The sequence below is a fragment of the Labeo rohita genome, chromosome 23, assembly GCF_022985175.1.
Source record: "Labeo rohita strain BAU-BD-2019 chromosome 23, IGBB_LRoh.1.0, whole genome shotgun sequence".
Taxonomy (NCBI): domain Eukaryota; kingdom Metazoa; phylum Chordata; class Actinopteri; order Cypriniformes; family Cyprinidae; genus Labeo; species Labeo rohita.
In genome coordinates, this window is record NC_066891.1 from 17,226,059 (window position 1) to 17,241,901 (window position 15,843).

Consider the following 15,843-nt stretch of genomic DNA (forward strand, 5'->3'; position numbering starts at 1 on the left):
GTAAGAACATGTGTAATAATTAAATTTTTTTGATGTCTTTGAAAGAAGACTCTTATGCTCACTAAGTCTGCTTTAGAAAAATATAATAAAAACAACAACATTAAAGAACTAGGTAACACTTTATTTGATAGTCCACTTTAGACATTCTACTAACAGTAAGTAACTTTGCAACTGCATGTCAACTAGTCATTAGAATATTAGTAGACCGCTTAATATCTTCTAACACTTTTCTAAACTTTGCAAGTATATGTCAACTTATTCTATTAACCCTAAACCTATCCTAACAGTCTGCTCTGAGCATTGGTAGACATGTAGTTGCAAATTAATGAGAAATAGTTGACATGTAGTTACTTATAGTTAGTAGAATGTCTAAAGTGGACTATCAAAATAAAGTGTAACCCAGAACTATTTTCTATTTTAATATATTTTAAAATGTAAAAGCTGAATTTTCAGTCTTTAGTTTTCAGTGTCACATGATCCTTCAGATATCAATCAAATATCCTGATTTGGTATTCAGCAAATTATAGGTTACATAAATGTTGCATTAGATTGATATAATAAATTATATATAATTCCTTAGGTATGTATCATAAAAGTTCAAATGATCAATGTGCTATATTGCAATTATGAGCTAGATGAACTGATCCAATGAAAATATCCACCTTAAACAAAAAAATGGTCAAAAATCTGCCATTAATTACTCACCCTCATGTCGTTCCAAACCCGTAAGACCATTGTTCGTCTTCAGAACACAAATTAAGATATTTTTGATGAAACCTAAGAGATTTCTGACCTTGCATAGACAGCGATGTAACTGACATGTTCAAGGCCCAGAAAAGTAGTAAGGACATCGTTAAAATAGTCCATGTGACATCAGTGGTTCAACCTGAATTTTATAAAGCTACAAGAATACTTGAAAACCAAAGTAATGACTTTATTTTATAATTTATTCTCTTCCATGTCAGTATTCAATGCGCATTCACGACAGTACCACGAAGCATGCGTGACCCTTATTGAGTTTCATTATATTTACAAGAGTGTCCAGGATTTAAAAAAAAATGCATCTTTTATGTTCCACAGAAGATGAGTCATACCGGTTCAGAACAAAATGAGGTTGAATATCTCTATTTTGGTGAACTGTTTCTACAAATACGCCAATGAACTGAGGCAAATAAGCTCAGCTAAACACACAGACATCACCTCAGTGCATCAGACGTCTGCCAATACAACAAATGTGTACCGTATGACAGCAAAATTCTGCTGTCCACAGCATATCTCAGAGATAAAGCAGGATTAGAAGGAAATCTCCTACCCCTCTGAGAGACGTGTTTTGTAGCAATCAGTGAGCATAATCTGCTGGCCTTGGAAAGCTGAAAACACACAGCTCATGTACAACTTCTCATTCAAAGAATAAAGAAGATCATGTTAACTAGAAGAGCTGTTAGAACATAAATAAGATGTTAAAGAAAAAAAACAACATATAAGTCAAAAACATATAAATGATATTCCTTACCTAATGTAATTTTCTGTCAGAATATTGCTCTTTGAGACATTCCACGTCCTATATTCTGATAAAGTCCAATGTTTTCTATGGTAGGGCATCTTACTGTACGAGACCTCATGCAACTGCTTTATGTATTTTACAAAGAATTTCTATAAAAAGTCTAAATCCACTGCGTTAGTTTTCTTCCTCCTAATCCACACCCAGGTTAAATGTGTCATCCCACACTGAGTGTTGTGTTTCAGACTGCCCAGAAGCTGTCATGCTCATATCTGATCTCTTACTCTCTGTGATAACTTAAACCTCTTTTAATGGTGGCCGTTGAGCCTTGCAGGTGTTGAGCATCTCTATCTGTCCTTCGAGAGGTGAGGAACAGCACAAAAAATGATCTTAAAACAGAGATCGGTTAGTAAGTCTAGACAACAGCCTCAGAGAAAAAGTTGTTTTTCTGCCATAAAATAGATCCTGTTCCTGTCTCAGTATCTGTCTTTAGGGAAACAAAGACAAAACCACAAAAGCAAAATGACTCAGACTAAAGACATATTTGGCACATAAAAATTCTAAATCAGAAAAACTGAATCAGACAGACCACAAGATCTAAAAAACGATACTTGGTTTTGTGTAGGTGAAAATTTAGGTGCTTTTGAATGTTGCAAACTCTGACAGCAGCATTGCTAATACATTGTGCCATTCTGACTAATAAAGGCTTACTAAAGACTCTTCCTCCTGAAGTGCATGCCTGCATACTCCAAGAATATTAATCTATTCAAATGATAATCCAAAATGCCTTAGAATATATGAATAATAATGTGACAACCCAAACTTAAGCACAGGGGAGGAGGAAAATCTCGAAGGAGTTCGCTCTGTTCCTCTCTTTTCTCTCATTTGACATACAAAAGCCAGAGTGAGAAAGTTTCAGGAAAGTAATTTGTGCTGCATTGTCACAACATAGTACAATCATTGATTACAGTCTTGATTTTTAATGCTGTGCACACTTAAAGAGGGTTTTCTGTAATTGAACACTCTTGTTGCAAATATAGCGGATTAAAATACATCACCAAGGGAATGTTACCTATGTTTCTGGCATAGATTTTGTCATTTTGTCATAGCTTTGGTCAAATTACACAAACTGCTTGTAATAATCTTTAAAACATCAGTCAAAAAATCTGCCCTAATTTTTGAGCTTTGAAGCATCAGTTGAAAATATGCCCTCATTTTCAAGACCAATGTCTGTTTATAAAACAAAGCCCTGAAAACAAAACAAAACAAAACAAAACAAAAACTAAACTAAAGTCCTGAACAATGAATCAAACATAAAGCTCTGAATAACTGAATTTTGCCAGAATTACAAGACACCATTTGAGCCAAAGTCTGTTTCTAAAATAAAGCCCTAAACAACAAAACAAAACACAAAACGAAATAAATAAATAAATAAATAAAACAAAAAAACAAAACTAAAGCCTTGGACAATGAAACAAAAATAAAACTCTAATCAACTGAATTTTGTCAGAATTACAAGAATCTCATTTTCGAGCCAAAGTCTGTTTGTAAAATAAAACCCTAAAAAATGAAACAAAACAAAACAACAAGACAAAACAAAACTAAACTAAAGCCCTGAACAAAACAAAACAAAACAATAAATAAAAAAAAATCCAAAACAAAACAAAAAACTAAACTAAAGCTTTACAAGAACCAACTTTTTGAGCCAAAGTCTGTTTAAAAAATAAAGGCATGAAAAACAAAATAAAACAAAAGAACAAAACAACAACAACAACAACAAAAACAAACAAAATAAAACAAAAACAAAACAAATCAAACAAAAAACTAATGCCCTGAACTTTTTGCCCTAAACAAAAATAAAGCTTTGAACAACTGAATTTTGTCAGAATTACAAGAACCTAATTTTCAAGGCTTGTTTATAAAATAAAGTCCTGAAAAACAAAAAACAAAACAAACCAACAAGACAAAGCAAAACAAAACTAAACAAAAAACAACAACAAACTAAAATAAACTAAACAAGACGCCATTTGAGCCAAAGTCTGTTTAGAAAATAAAGCCCTTAACAACAAAACAAAACAAAACAAAACAAAATAAATAAAAACTAAGCTAAAGCCCTAAACAATCAAACAAAAATAAAGCTCTAAACAACTGAATTTTGTCAGATTTATAAGAATCTCATTTTTGAGCCAAAGTCTGTTTGTAAAATAAAGCCCTGAAAAATTAAACAAAACAAAACAACAAGACAAAACAAATAACAAAACAAACAAAAACAAACAAAAAAACTAAACTAAAGCCCTTAACAAAACAAAACGAAACAAAAAATTGAACTAAAAAGCCCTGAACAACAAAACAAAAATAAAACTGAGGCAAAGTCTGTTTATAAAATAAAGCCCTGAAAAACAAAAGAAATACAAAAACAAAAAACAAACAAAAATAAATGAAAGCCCTGAACAATGAAACGAAATAAAGCTCTGAACAACTGAATTTTGTCAGAATTGCAAGAACCACATTTTCGAGCCAAAGTCTGTTTATAATAAAGCCCTGAAAAACAAAACAAAACAAAAACTAAACAAAGAGTAAACTAAAGCCCTGATTGACAGAACAAAAATAAAGCTCTGAACCACTGAATTTTGTCAGAATTACAAGAACTATTTATAATAGTCTTAAGCATTAGTTAAAATAGATTTAACATTAATCAATTTGAATATTATTTAAATCAAACTGAGTATTAATACAAATCAGTTTTGCACATCTTCATTTTCAAGCCAAAGTCTGTTTATACTGATACTGACTTGCATTAAATCTTAAATGAACAAAACTAAAGCCCTGAACAACAAAACAAAACAAACAAACAGAAAATAAACAAAACAAAAAATAAAGCCCAGAACAAACATTACGTCACCTCAGCAACAAAACTCATATTTTAAGACAAATTTATGCAGCATAACCTCAGCTCTACCACTTCCCCCTCCCCAGTTCCCTTATGCATTTGTGAAGAAAACATTACTCAGATTAGCACTAGCTCCATCGGAGCCAAACTGAGTCATGTTCAAAACATTTACACAACAGGATCACAACTGCTGCCACTGACCTCATCTCCTGTGTGGGTGGTTAGCTTTAAAAAAAAACATCCCCACAGCGGCAACGCATCTCACCTCCATACAATTTGCATGATCCGGCTGTTGGATAAGTCCGATGATGGGTTTTCATTTTTAGCCATAATATAAACTGTGGTCTAGTAATGTGTGGTCGCAGAGGGGCCAGATGACAAGTGCATCACATGATGCAGTGACATGTTTTCATCCTCTCAAGGGCAGAATGATGTAACTCATGAAGGCCTGATGCTGTGTGACCAGGAAAACGACCTCTGGAAACACAGGATTTAAAGGTCCCATTGACATGGAAACACCCTTTGGGAAGACAACACCTATTTATGTTGGACTCCACCCACAAAATGAGCAGGTGCAGCCAGCCTATGCACTTCATTATCTATAAACATTGATTTTCTGTTAACAAAGTGGCTAGTATATATAAGCCTACTGTATGTTGTTAATCCCCTCAAAGCAACATGGAGACATCGATCACATCTATTCAATTCTAATCCACTGAGGAACCTCCACAACAAGACAAGCTTTGGATTTACGAGAAAGAAATAAAAAGGCAGTATGTCCTTCACATATTCTGTTTGATCAGGATAATTCACACAAATGAGATGACATGGGATTTTCTCAATTTTCTTTCGCTTCACGACCATGAAATTATATGGACATCAAGTGGAAGACAGAGTAACAATGAATAGGAAACAAATGAATTATATATATTATGGCTGGGATTTGACAGATTTCACGATTTGATTCTGATTTTGATTCACAAGCTTGCAAATCGATGTCTGATTCATTTTGGTATTAATTATTTTGGATGTAAACTAAAGCCCTGAACAACAAAACAAAACAAAAAATAAACTAAAGCTGTAAACAACAAAACACTAAACTAAAACCCTGAACAACAAAATGAAACGAAACAAACTAAACTAAAGCGCAGAACAACAAAACGAAACAAAACAAAAAATCTAAACTAAAGCCCTGAACAACAAAAAACTTAACTAAAGCCCTAACCAACAAAAGGAAATGAAACAATGAACTAAACCAAACTATACTAAAGTCCTGAACAACAAAACGAAAAGAAACAATAAACTAAACTAAAGCCCTGAACAACAAAACAAAACAGCAAAACAACTAAAGCCCTGGACAAAAAAAATGAAACAAAACAAAAAAAAAAAAAAAACTAAACTAAACTAAACTTAAGCCCTGAACAACATAACAAAACAATGAATCAATGTCTGATTTGTTTTTAATATCAATTATTTTGTATATATATCTGGTACATTACATGGCAAATTTTCTGAAGGAAAAAAAAACTAATGCTGTAAAATATACACAAGACTCAGCTGGTATTACATTACTATAATATTGAAGATTAAAATGAACTGATTTGTATACAAACACTTAAATTACACTTGATGAATTTTTTTTATTAAAATTAAGTTTAAATATATTTATTATTTTATAATAAAGTTTATTACATAATTACATTTTTACTCCAATTAGTTTTTTTTAAATATAGCCTAAACATTTAAAAACTTGACAGATTTATTCAAACATAAATGAAGCATTCAAGAATAGCAAAAAATTATAATGAATATGTTATATGGTGCATATATTTAGCAAAATGCTCCTCTCTAGAGTTAATTTTTCTAGCTGACTAACAAGCTTGTGGTCTCCAAATATGTTTTTTTTTTTTTTTTTAAGGTAAATGTGACACTATGTGACATTGTTTACAAGTTGTTACACTGATGTCTTTCAGCACAAAAATTCATTGTTTTGTTATGTTGTTCAGGTCTTTAGTTTAGTTTTTGTGTTGTTGTTTAGGGCTTTAGTTTAGTTTAGTTTTTTTTTGTTTTTTTTTTGTTTTTTTTCTCCAGGGCTTTAGTCTTTTTGCTGTTTTGTTTTGTTGTTCAGGGCTATAGTTTAGTTTATTGTTTCTTTTTGTTTTGTTGTTCAGGGCTTTAGTATAGCTTGGTTTAGTTTATTGTTTCATTTCATTTTGTTGGTTAGGACTTTAGTTTTTTGTTTTGTTTTGTTGTTCAGAACTTTGGTTTAGTTTGTTTTTTTGTATTGTTCAGAAAAACGTCTTAAGGAAAACACTAATTGTTCAGTTGAAACACTGATTGAGCGAATACATGAGACAGGATACTGATTTCAGTAAGTTGTACTTATTCTTTTAACATACCTTCAGATGTTCATTCATGTTTATTTCATGTTAAAACCGGAGGAGACGATTAGTTCATGCTGCCGCTTCTTTTGAACTGAGGCGCTACAGTGATCTGTTACGCCACATTAAACAGCGCCAAAACTGTATTTACTGTTTGAATATTGTAATAAAATGAACAGAATTTGAAATCTGAGACTTTCTTTCATGTCAAAAGTAACAAAGTACAAAGCTTATTGCGATTTATTTAATGGGAGGTGCTAAAGTTCTGTCCATTAACTAAAAACAGGCTAGATTAATCGATTTTTGGGATTTAAGAATTAACGTTGTTTCGTAAAAATGAGAATTTATTAAAATCGAGAATTTTTACATATTTAAGTATTTATGTTTCTAAATGTATTTGAATTGCAATTGTTTCATGCTGCGGTAATTCACAAAGCAAAACATACTGTCACTACAAACCATGTTCATTCCGGCTGCATGTGCAAACGTAATCTGACTCATAATTTCTTTTACTTTGAGTAGTTTTGCTCAAAGTTTTGAGATAATTATAAGGCATCTCACACAACCTATGCATGGCATGTGTCTAATTTTTCTAGTTCTACCATGTAACAAATGAATTTACCTCAAAATATCCATAAAGTCATGCATATCCTAACTGTGCATAATTATGCTGCATTGTTTGGCTTCTATTCGTCATTGTTTTCCCTGATGAGCCACCAGTTGAGAGCCACTGGGCTAAACCATTCACATAATTACTAAACAGACCACTGTCACAACTGAGCAGTTATTAATATCTTTTTTTTTGCAAAAAGAGAATGTTAACTCCAGAGCTTGTACCATGACTCAGAGCTTCTCCCAGCTGGGGAGAGAAAGAGAGCGCGAATGAGGTGGCTGATGAACCCATGACCCAAACCACCATTTACAGCAATTAAAGTCTCCCCTTCTCTCTCTGGCTCAGCAGATGAGAACCCAAATGACCCATCCCCCAGGAGGGCACAGATGGGGAACAGCTATACATCACCTGCCCCCAACTGGCCCTACTAAAAACTCAAGCAGCAGCATCTAAGATTAACTCCTAATTCCTTCATGTTGACAACAACTGTTTAAAAATGCATTATGCAACTCATTCAGAGATTTAAATTTGGAATTCTGCAAACATCTCTTTTGATGCAAACTGTCTGGAGCAAATCTACTCTAAGAGGGCCTATTTAAAAGAAAACTAGGAAAAGTACAAACCTATCAGGTTACTGCAGACGGTTCCTGTAACAGCAGAAAATGTAAGAAAGGCCCCAGAGGATGACAGTTACAAGGGCGTCTGAGGCGAGAACTGGTTGCTGCTCTGATATTAAGCTGGCTACTACTGACACTGACACTCCTCAACCTGCCAAGGCCAGAAGCAGCAATATATTTGACCCTGGACCACAAAACCAGTCATAAGGGTCAATTTTTCAAAATTGAGATTTATACATCATCTGAAAGCTGAAATAAACAAACTTTACATTGATGTATGGTTTGTTAGGATAAGACAATATTTGGCCGAGATACAACTATTTGAAAATCTGGCATCCGAGGGTGCAAAAAATTTTACATTTTGAGAAAAATCACCTATATTTACGGAAGGAAATTTACAAAGTATCTTAATGGAACATGATCTTTACTTAATATCCTAATGAGTTTGGCATAAAAGAAAAATCTATAATTTTGACCCATACAGTGTATTGTTGGCTATTGCTACAAATATAACTGGGCTATTTATGACTGGTTTTGTGGTCCAGGGTCACACATATGAAAAAGAGCAGCTTGAACATTCCTATAAATCTACTTTTGTGTCAATACAACCAAAATCATAGAACTTTGGAATGATATCAGGGTGAGTAGACAGAACTTTCAAAACTTTCCCTACAGTTCCTCTAACTAGTCTCAGAGAGATGTTAATGCTAATTTTGACCCATACAATGTATTTTTGGCTATTGCTACAAATATATCCATGCTACTTAAGATTGGTTTTGTGGTCCAGGGTCGCATATATATTATATATAGGTAGACAGATAGAGAGACATACATAGTTAGTCAGACAGATGCTAAATATTACCATATTATATTTTTCTAAAGAACTTCTACCTTAAGTAATAAGTTTTTACTGGAACGCTGGAACGCTTATTCTGTAGAATAAGTTTTCATTTCTATTTTAGTAATTAAAAAAAAAATTCTGCACACACACACACAAAACACACACATACACACACACACACACACACACACACACACATATATATATATATATATATATATATACATACATATATATATATATATATATATATATGTATATATATATATATATATATACATATATGTATATATATATATATATATGTATATATGTATATATGTATGTATGTATATGTATACATACACGAATATGTATGTGTGTGTGTGTGTGTATAAATATATATATATATATATATGTATATGTATACATATGTATATGTATATATACACGAATATGTATATGTGTGTGTGTGTGTGTGTGTGTGTGTGTATATACATATATATGTATACACACACACACACATATTCGTGTATATATACATATACACGTACATATACACACATATACATATATATATATATCATAAAATCTGAATGCTGTATTATTATTATTATTATTATGTAATCAATATTATTACCATAAGTTCTTTAATTTTTTGGTATTAAAAAAATCTCACATGCAAGTAAAAATACACATAGAAAAATATAAATGTATAAAAATATAATCCTAATGCTGTCTATCTATCTATCTCTCTATCTCTCTCTCTATCTATCTATCAATCATCTTATCATACATTCTTTTAAGAAAACCAGCAAGCACAATAGAATAGATTCATCTTTTATTTATATTTATGCATTGAATGAATATTTTATAAGTATTTTATATTTTATACTTTTACCATTCTTTTAAGAAGCCCATCCCTTATTATACAATTAATTTATATTTTTGTATTTAAAAATATTTTACATTTTCTTCACAATTTTTATATGTGAATGTGTAATACATATAAAAATGTGTATTAAAAATATCATAATGCTATATAAAAATATTATCATTCATTCCTTTAAGAAAACCAGCACTCACTATATAATTATCGTTTATTTTACTTTAAAAATATGAACAGTTGTATAAGAACTTTTACCTTAAGAAACCTAGCCCTTACTCTATTGTAAAATAAATTATCATTTATATTTTTGTATTTAAAAAATATTTAATATTAATTTGATGTATGTGACTGTGTATTTAAAAAAGATTTTACATTATAACTACGTGTGTAAAAATATATATGTATATACCGTATGTATTTTTAGAAAGATATTTTCATAATGCTACAGGCTACAGTATTACCAAAATTTCTTTCAAGAAACTCCAGCATTCATTGCCAGAAATCAGAAATTCAAATTCATTTTTTTAATCTTAGAGGTCCAAAAATGACCACCACAAGTGGCTCTTTCTGTGACTACATGCCCTCCACTAGCTGCCTGCCTACTGAGTCTGTAATGGGTCAGATGAGTGTCTGCCTGCCAGAACCTCCAGAAGTGAGCTTGGACTGAGCTTTGATGCGTGGCACATCAATCTGACATCCCTCTCATCTCCCCATGTCTCTGCCATCAGAACACCCCATGGTGCCGCTGGCCCTGAAGGTATTTTGATGGAATAAACCCAAATGGGCAGCTTCAGTTTGAGGAGGGGGAACTTGTACATCACAGCATGCTTGGGTCTAATATTTTTATGAGTGCTGGTATCCACACTGATAAACTAGCTGCTTTCCCCGAGGCCCTGGCCATCATCATTTCACTTTAACTATTCCTCTACAGAGCTCTCAGCGTGAGCTGCAAAACCAAAAAAGTGTGGTGTGGATATATCTCTGTCTTCTCTGGAAATTAAGTATTTTGTCATAAGCAAAAATATTTTTTTTACAAAGCAGCTTGTGGACTAATATGAAACCTTATCCAAAGGGAGTAGAGCACATGCTAAAATGAATATTAGAGCTTTTGCCTGTATAAATGTTGAAGAATTTCGGAGAAATGCTGACTGTGGGTTTTACTAACACTCCCCATAAATTTAAATGCCATTCCTTTTATAATAAAATACTTGTGACTCAAAACTGTGAGTCAATGAATCTTCTGCCTCACTGTGACAATATTGCATAATCATATTTTTATGACCCATGGGAGCGTATTCATGCATCCCTTGACTACTGCCGCTCTCCATCAACCATACAAATGCACACACTTCAGTTAACATTACTATGCTTTAAAAAGGTCCATCATTTATCACACTAAAGTTCATACTGATTCTTATACTCTATTACTATAAAGCTACTATATAGAAAACTGTCATTATGCCACAAAAGGTGTGTGTGGTGTGTATGAACGAAGAATGGCCTTATCATTGACTCTCTCTGACAATCTGATAACAGCCACTACAGACAGACTCTTATTGTGACAGAGATAGGGATTAATCATGCAGACAAGCACGTTTACAAGTTCAATTAACCGCCTAACCGGAAGATGTGATTAATAGAAGACTTCATCAAAGTGTATTCATCATTAAAGAGCTTTCTCATACACCTAAAGAGTTTCTAATGTGCGGATTTCTGCAAATCTTGACCTGAAGCATCAGGTTGTTTTTAAATAAGCATTTTGCGTGCCGTTAGTTTCCATTTATAAATGTTGTCTCAGAGAATCAGAGACTAGCTTGTCACACTGCTGCTATATTTAGTCAGACAGTTGCATGTAAGAGACACACAGAGACAGTCTGGGCTGATTAAGTTTGACAGCTCTCTCCTCCCTTCTCCTTGAAACTCTAGCCGATAGATTCACATAAACACAAGCGCAGATACAGGACTGTGAAAGATCAAGTAAACTCACCTGTATGAGGTTCTTGTGCATGCATACTGTGAAAACTAAACATATATAGTTCTAAACCGGAACAGAGCCCACTTCTTTGTTCTGCAGCTATGAACAGCAGCAGTGCAGTCTGGTCTGAGTAAGTAACCAGATCATTCAGGCAGATATCAGAGTTCTCAGGAGCATCATTATAAACAAAAAGAGAGGAATGAAAAACATTCTGCTTCTCTGAGACTATTTAGAGGAACTGTAGGGAAAGTTCTGTCTACTCACCCTCACGTTACTCTAAAGTTGTATGATTTTGGTTGTGTAGACACAAAAAGAGATTTGTAGGAATGTTCAAGCTGCTCTTTTCCATTTATGTGACCCTGGACCACAAAACCAGTCATAAGTAGCACAGTATATTTATAGCAATAGCCAGCAATACATTGTATGGGTCAAAATTATTGATATTTCTTTTATGCCAAAAATCATTAGGATATTAAACAAAGATCCTACAGTAAATATATCAAAACTTAATTTTTGATTGGTAATATGCATTTGAACTTCATTTGGACAACTTTGAAGGCGATTTTCTCAATATTTTGATTTTTTTGCACCCTCAGATTCCAGATATTCAAAGAGTTGTATCTCGGACAAACATTACTCTATCATAACAAACCATCCATCAGTGGAAATCTTATATATTTATCTTTCAGATGATGTATAAATCTCAATTTCAAAAAATTGACCCTTATGACTGGTTTTGTGGTCCATGGTCACATATGAACGTACACAGGAATTTGGGCTGTCCAATATAAAAAAGGTACTGCTATTTTCACTAGATATTAAATATCAGCTTTGACAGGAATGACATCAAGAACTCTTGGAGAAATATACCACCACTAGAGGGCAAATGACTGTTATAAATAACTTGCATCAATACTGATGCTTCAATTAAATGTAAAGTTTTTCTGTAAATGTTTTGTGATTTTGGAGAAAAATTACATAAAAAGGTTGCACTCGGTGAGCTACTGGTATTAACTGTTGCTATTTTTACTGCAACAAACTAAAAATAAAATACAGATGCGATGACCACAGCTACTGAAAGAGCTTACAGGTGGTGATATAAGCATAGGCTTAAACCAAATACCATTGATTTTTCCCCAACAAGGAGTCTAAACGCCCCAGACATTGGGCTTCATTCATGAAACACGAGCAGAACGAATTTTTGTGTAAATCGTTTGTAAAGCCATTCTGACGTAAACTTCGAATTCATGAAAATTGTTGTATTTTCAAAATGTTAGTTGGTACGAAAGAAATGTACACCTGCTCCCTACCACGTGTAAATGGTGCGTAAAAGGTTCTGTGTTCTTTCTGGCAAACTGATGACACTGAATTATGATGCACTGCCATAATAACTACAAGTTCATTGACCACTTTTTAAATTTTTGAATTTTTATTATATTTTTTAGTTTTAACTGTAAAACGCAGCGCTCGTCACTGTCACTATTCACCCAGCCGTGAAACAGAGGAGGGGCAGGTGATGAGCGCTCTATTTATGAATGATTAGAATTCATTAACGTACACGTTTATCAAATTGGACGTTTACGAAGCATTTGTCAATCCGGAGGAGAGTTTTCGGGAAGGTCTGTGTTACGCAGAATTTACTCAGAATTTACACATGTATTTATGCAAGTTTCATGAATGAGTGAAATCCAAGCTGAGAAACTCCTTCAGTGGCTGCGGCGTCATGACAAGCATCAAAATGTTTACATCCTGTCAGAATGGCATCTAGCGTTTCGTGTCTTTGCCATTTGTAAGCTCTTTAAGTAGCTGTGGTCTACTAAAAGTCTCAAAGGCATCAGGGCTAAAGTATAGAGAACAAAGACGCAGGTTTTTAGGAAATTTCATTCGTCCACCGGCATCTTCCCAAACTTTTCTCTTCTTCTTATCACTTAGAAAACAGTAAAGCCCCAAAATGTGGCATCGTATCAGTATTTTATTTTCCGAGTTGTATTGCGGTAAAAATAGCAATACAAATAGTATTGCCATAAATAGTAAAAAAAAAAAAAAATACTAACGCCAGTAGTTCACCGAGTGCAACCATTTCACATAATTGAATTAATGGCGCCACCTATAGTCCAAAATATGTATAAAATATGTGAATTTTACATAATAGAAAAATCACAGGTTTTCTATTACACATCATTTATGCTATATTAAGCCATACATGTCTTAATAACCAGGGTTATCTTTAATGAAAACAAGCAACAACACACCTAATGCTCATTTTCATCATTCTTTAGAAGTAGAGCTAAAAAAAATTCTTGATGCATTTTTGTAGAAATGGTATATCTGCATGTTGCCCCTACCAAAGTGATTTAACTGCGCCTGATGACATGCAGTAAGGACTTGAATGAGGACTTAATACAATGAATGTACCATAATTGCCAAAACAGGGCTAAATAACAGCCTAGTATGGTAAATAAAAAAACAATCCGCCAATGTTAATGTATGATTGTGTGCACTTGTTTGCACCGGTGGACATTGCTCTGCTCTATCGATCCAGTCAGACACAACCTGTTTCCCAACAGGCTGTCTAGGACAGGAGGACATTGTGTGCCTGTAATGGCTCATTGTATTATTTTAAACCAACCTCTGTCTATCTGTCTCGTTTAATAACGCCAGACAGAACTCTGTTCAACATCAGTTCAACAAAGTTGCTCAATTATATAAACCGAAATAGGACAAGATGGCAGCACACTTCCTGAGGAAAAGATCGACTTCGACTTAAAAGCTGAAAGTCTGAGGAAACCATGCCTCTCCTCACTGTGACACCTGCACTTTGTGATGAAAGAAGAGTAAAATGAACTGTTGTCACTCCGCACTGACATGACATATTTCTGCACTTTTTTTTCAGAGATATTTTATCAAAGCCAGGGATGTCTCTTTGATGTTAGGGAAGTAAAAAAGGGCAACAGGAAAGACACTTGATTGCTTTCAAACCTCTCCTCAGAATGTCAGCAGCCTTCTCATACCCGCAGGTCATTCAGAGATTAATGAAAGCAAGTAGCTAAATTCCACTGAGTTAATGGGGAAAATATACAGCGTGTGTTATTATTTCCACTACAGGAAGAGAGGTGAGTCTCTCTGGACCTTGAATGGGTTTAGCTGACCTGAGATGGGGTTAGATATAGTGTGGGACCAGCAGCCTGTAATCTGAGTGCCGTATTGTGCGCTAAGTGCTTCCGGATTTAGCGCTGGCCTGGTATTAGTGATGCTGTTGTGAAGAGGAGGACTATATGGTACAGAGCTGCAAAACATCCAGCTGGAGCTTTCATTTACATGAGGGAGAAAGACAAGCCTTACAGTTTGATAAGAGGATAATTCACCGAAAAATGACAATTCTGTCAACATTTACTGGTTCTTTGAGGTGCTCTCGTGAATGCACACTGAGGACTGACATGAAAGAGAAGAAATTGTTGAATAAAGGCGTTATTTTTATTTTCTTTGCACACAAAAAGTATTCTCATAACTTCATAAAATTAAGGTTGACTGATGTCACATGGACTATTTTAATGATGTCCTTACTACCTTTCTGGGCCTTGAACGTGGTAATTGCGTTGCTGTCTATGTAGTGTCAGAAAGCTCTCTGATTGCTTCAGAAGATGAATGAAGGTCTTACGGGTTTCAAACGACATGAGGGTGAGTAACTAATGACAGAATTTACATTTCTGGGTGAACTATCTGTTTAAGCTGTTAAATAGTGATGACTCAGCCTGCCTTGCGAAAGTATTCATACCCCTTCATTTTTTTCAAATTTTTTGTCATGTTGCTGCGTTATGTTAAAGTGCTTTAAAATACATTTTTCCACATCAATCTACACTCCATACACCATAACGGCACAACAAAAAACAGGGTTTTAACATCTTTGCAAATTTATTACAAATAAAAAACTTAAATGATTCCATTTCATAAGTATTCATACCCTTATCTGGAATAGATATAAATGTAGCTCAGAAGCTTTTATTGCTTGTAGATGTTACCACACTTCAAGCGGAGTTAACCTGTGGCAAATTTATTTGAATCGTTATGATCTGGAAAGGCACACACATGTCTCAATAAAAGGTCTAACAGCTGCAAATGCATATCAGAGCAAAAACCAAGCCCTGAGGTTGAAAAAA

General features: G+C 33.8%; 1 protein-coding gene across 9 annotated transcripts in view; it reads right to left on the minus strand.

Annotated features, from left to right (window-relative positions):
- The window catches only part of rap1gapa (RAP1 GTPase activating protein a), a 129,246-nt gene that overhangs the window by 63,976 nt on the left and 49,427 nt on the right, over positions 1-15,843 (minus strand). Inside the window, exon 1 of one of the 9 annotated variants that reach the window (XM_051096530.1) lies at positions 1,514-1,591. The exons of 6 other annotated variants lie outside the window; for them this stretch is intronic. The gene's annotated coding sequence lies outside the window, so the exon portion shown is untranslated. Of the gene's footprint in view, positions 1-1,513; positions 1,592-15,843 lie in introns of those variants that run through there. 2 more of the 9 variants (XM_051096529.1, XM_051096534.1) reach the window with 2 other exon arrangements.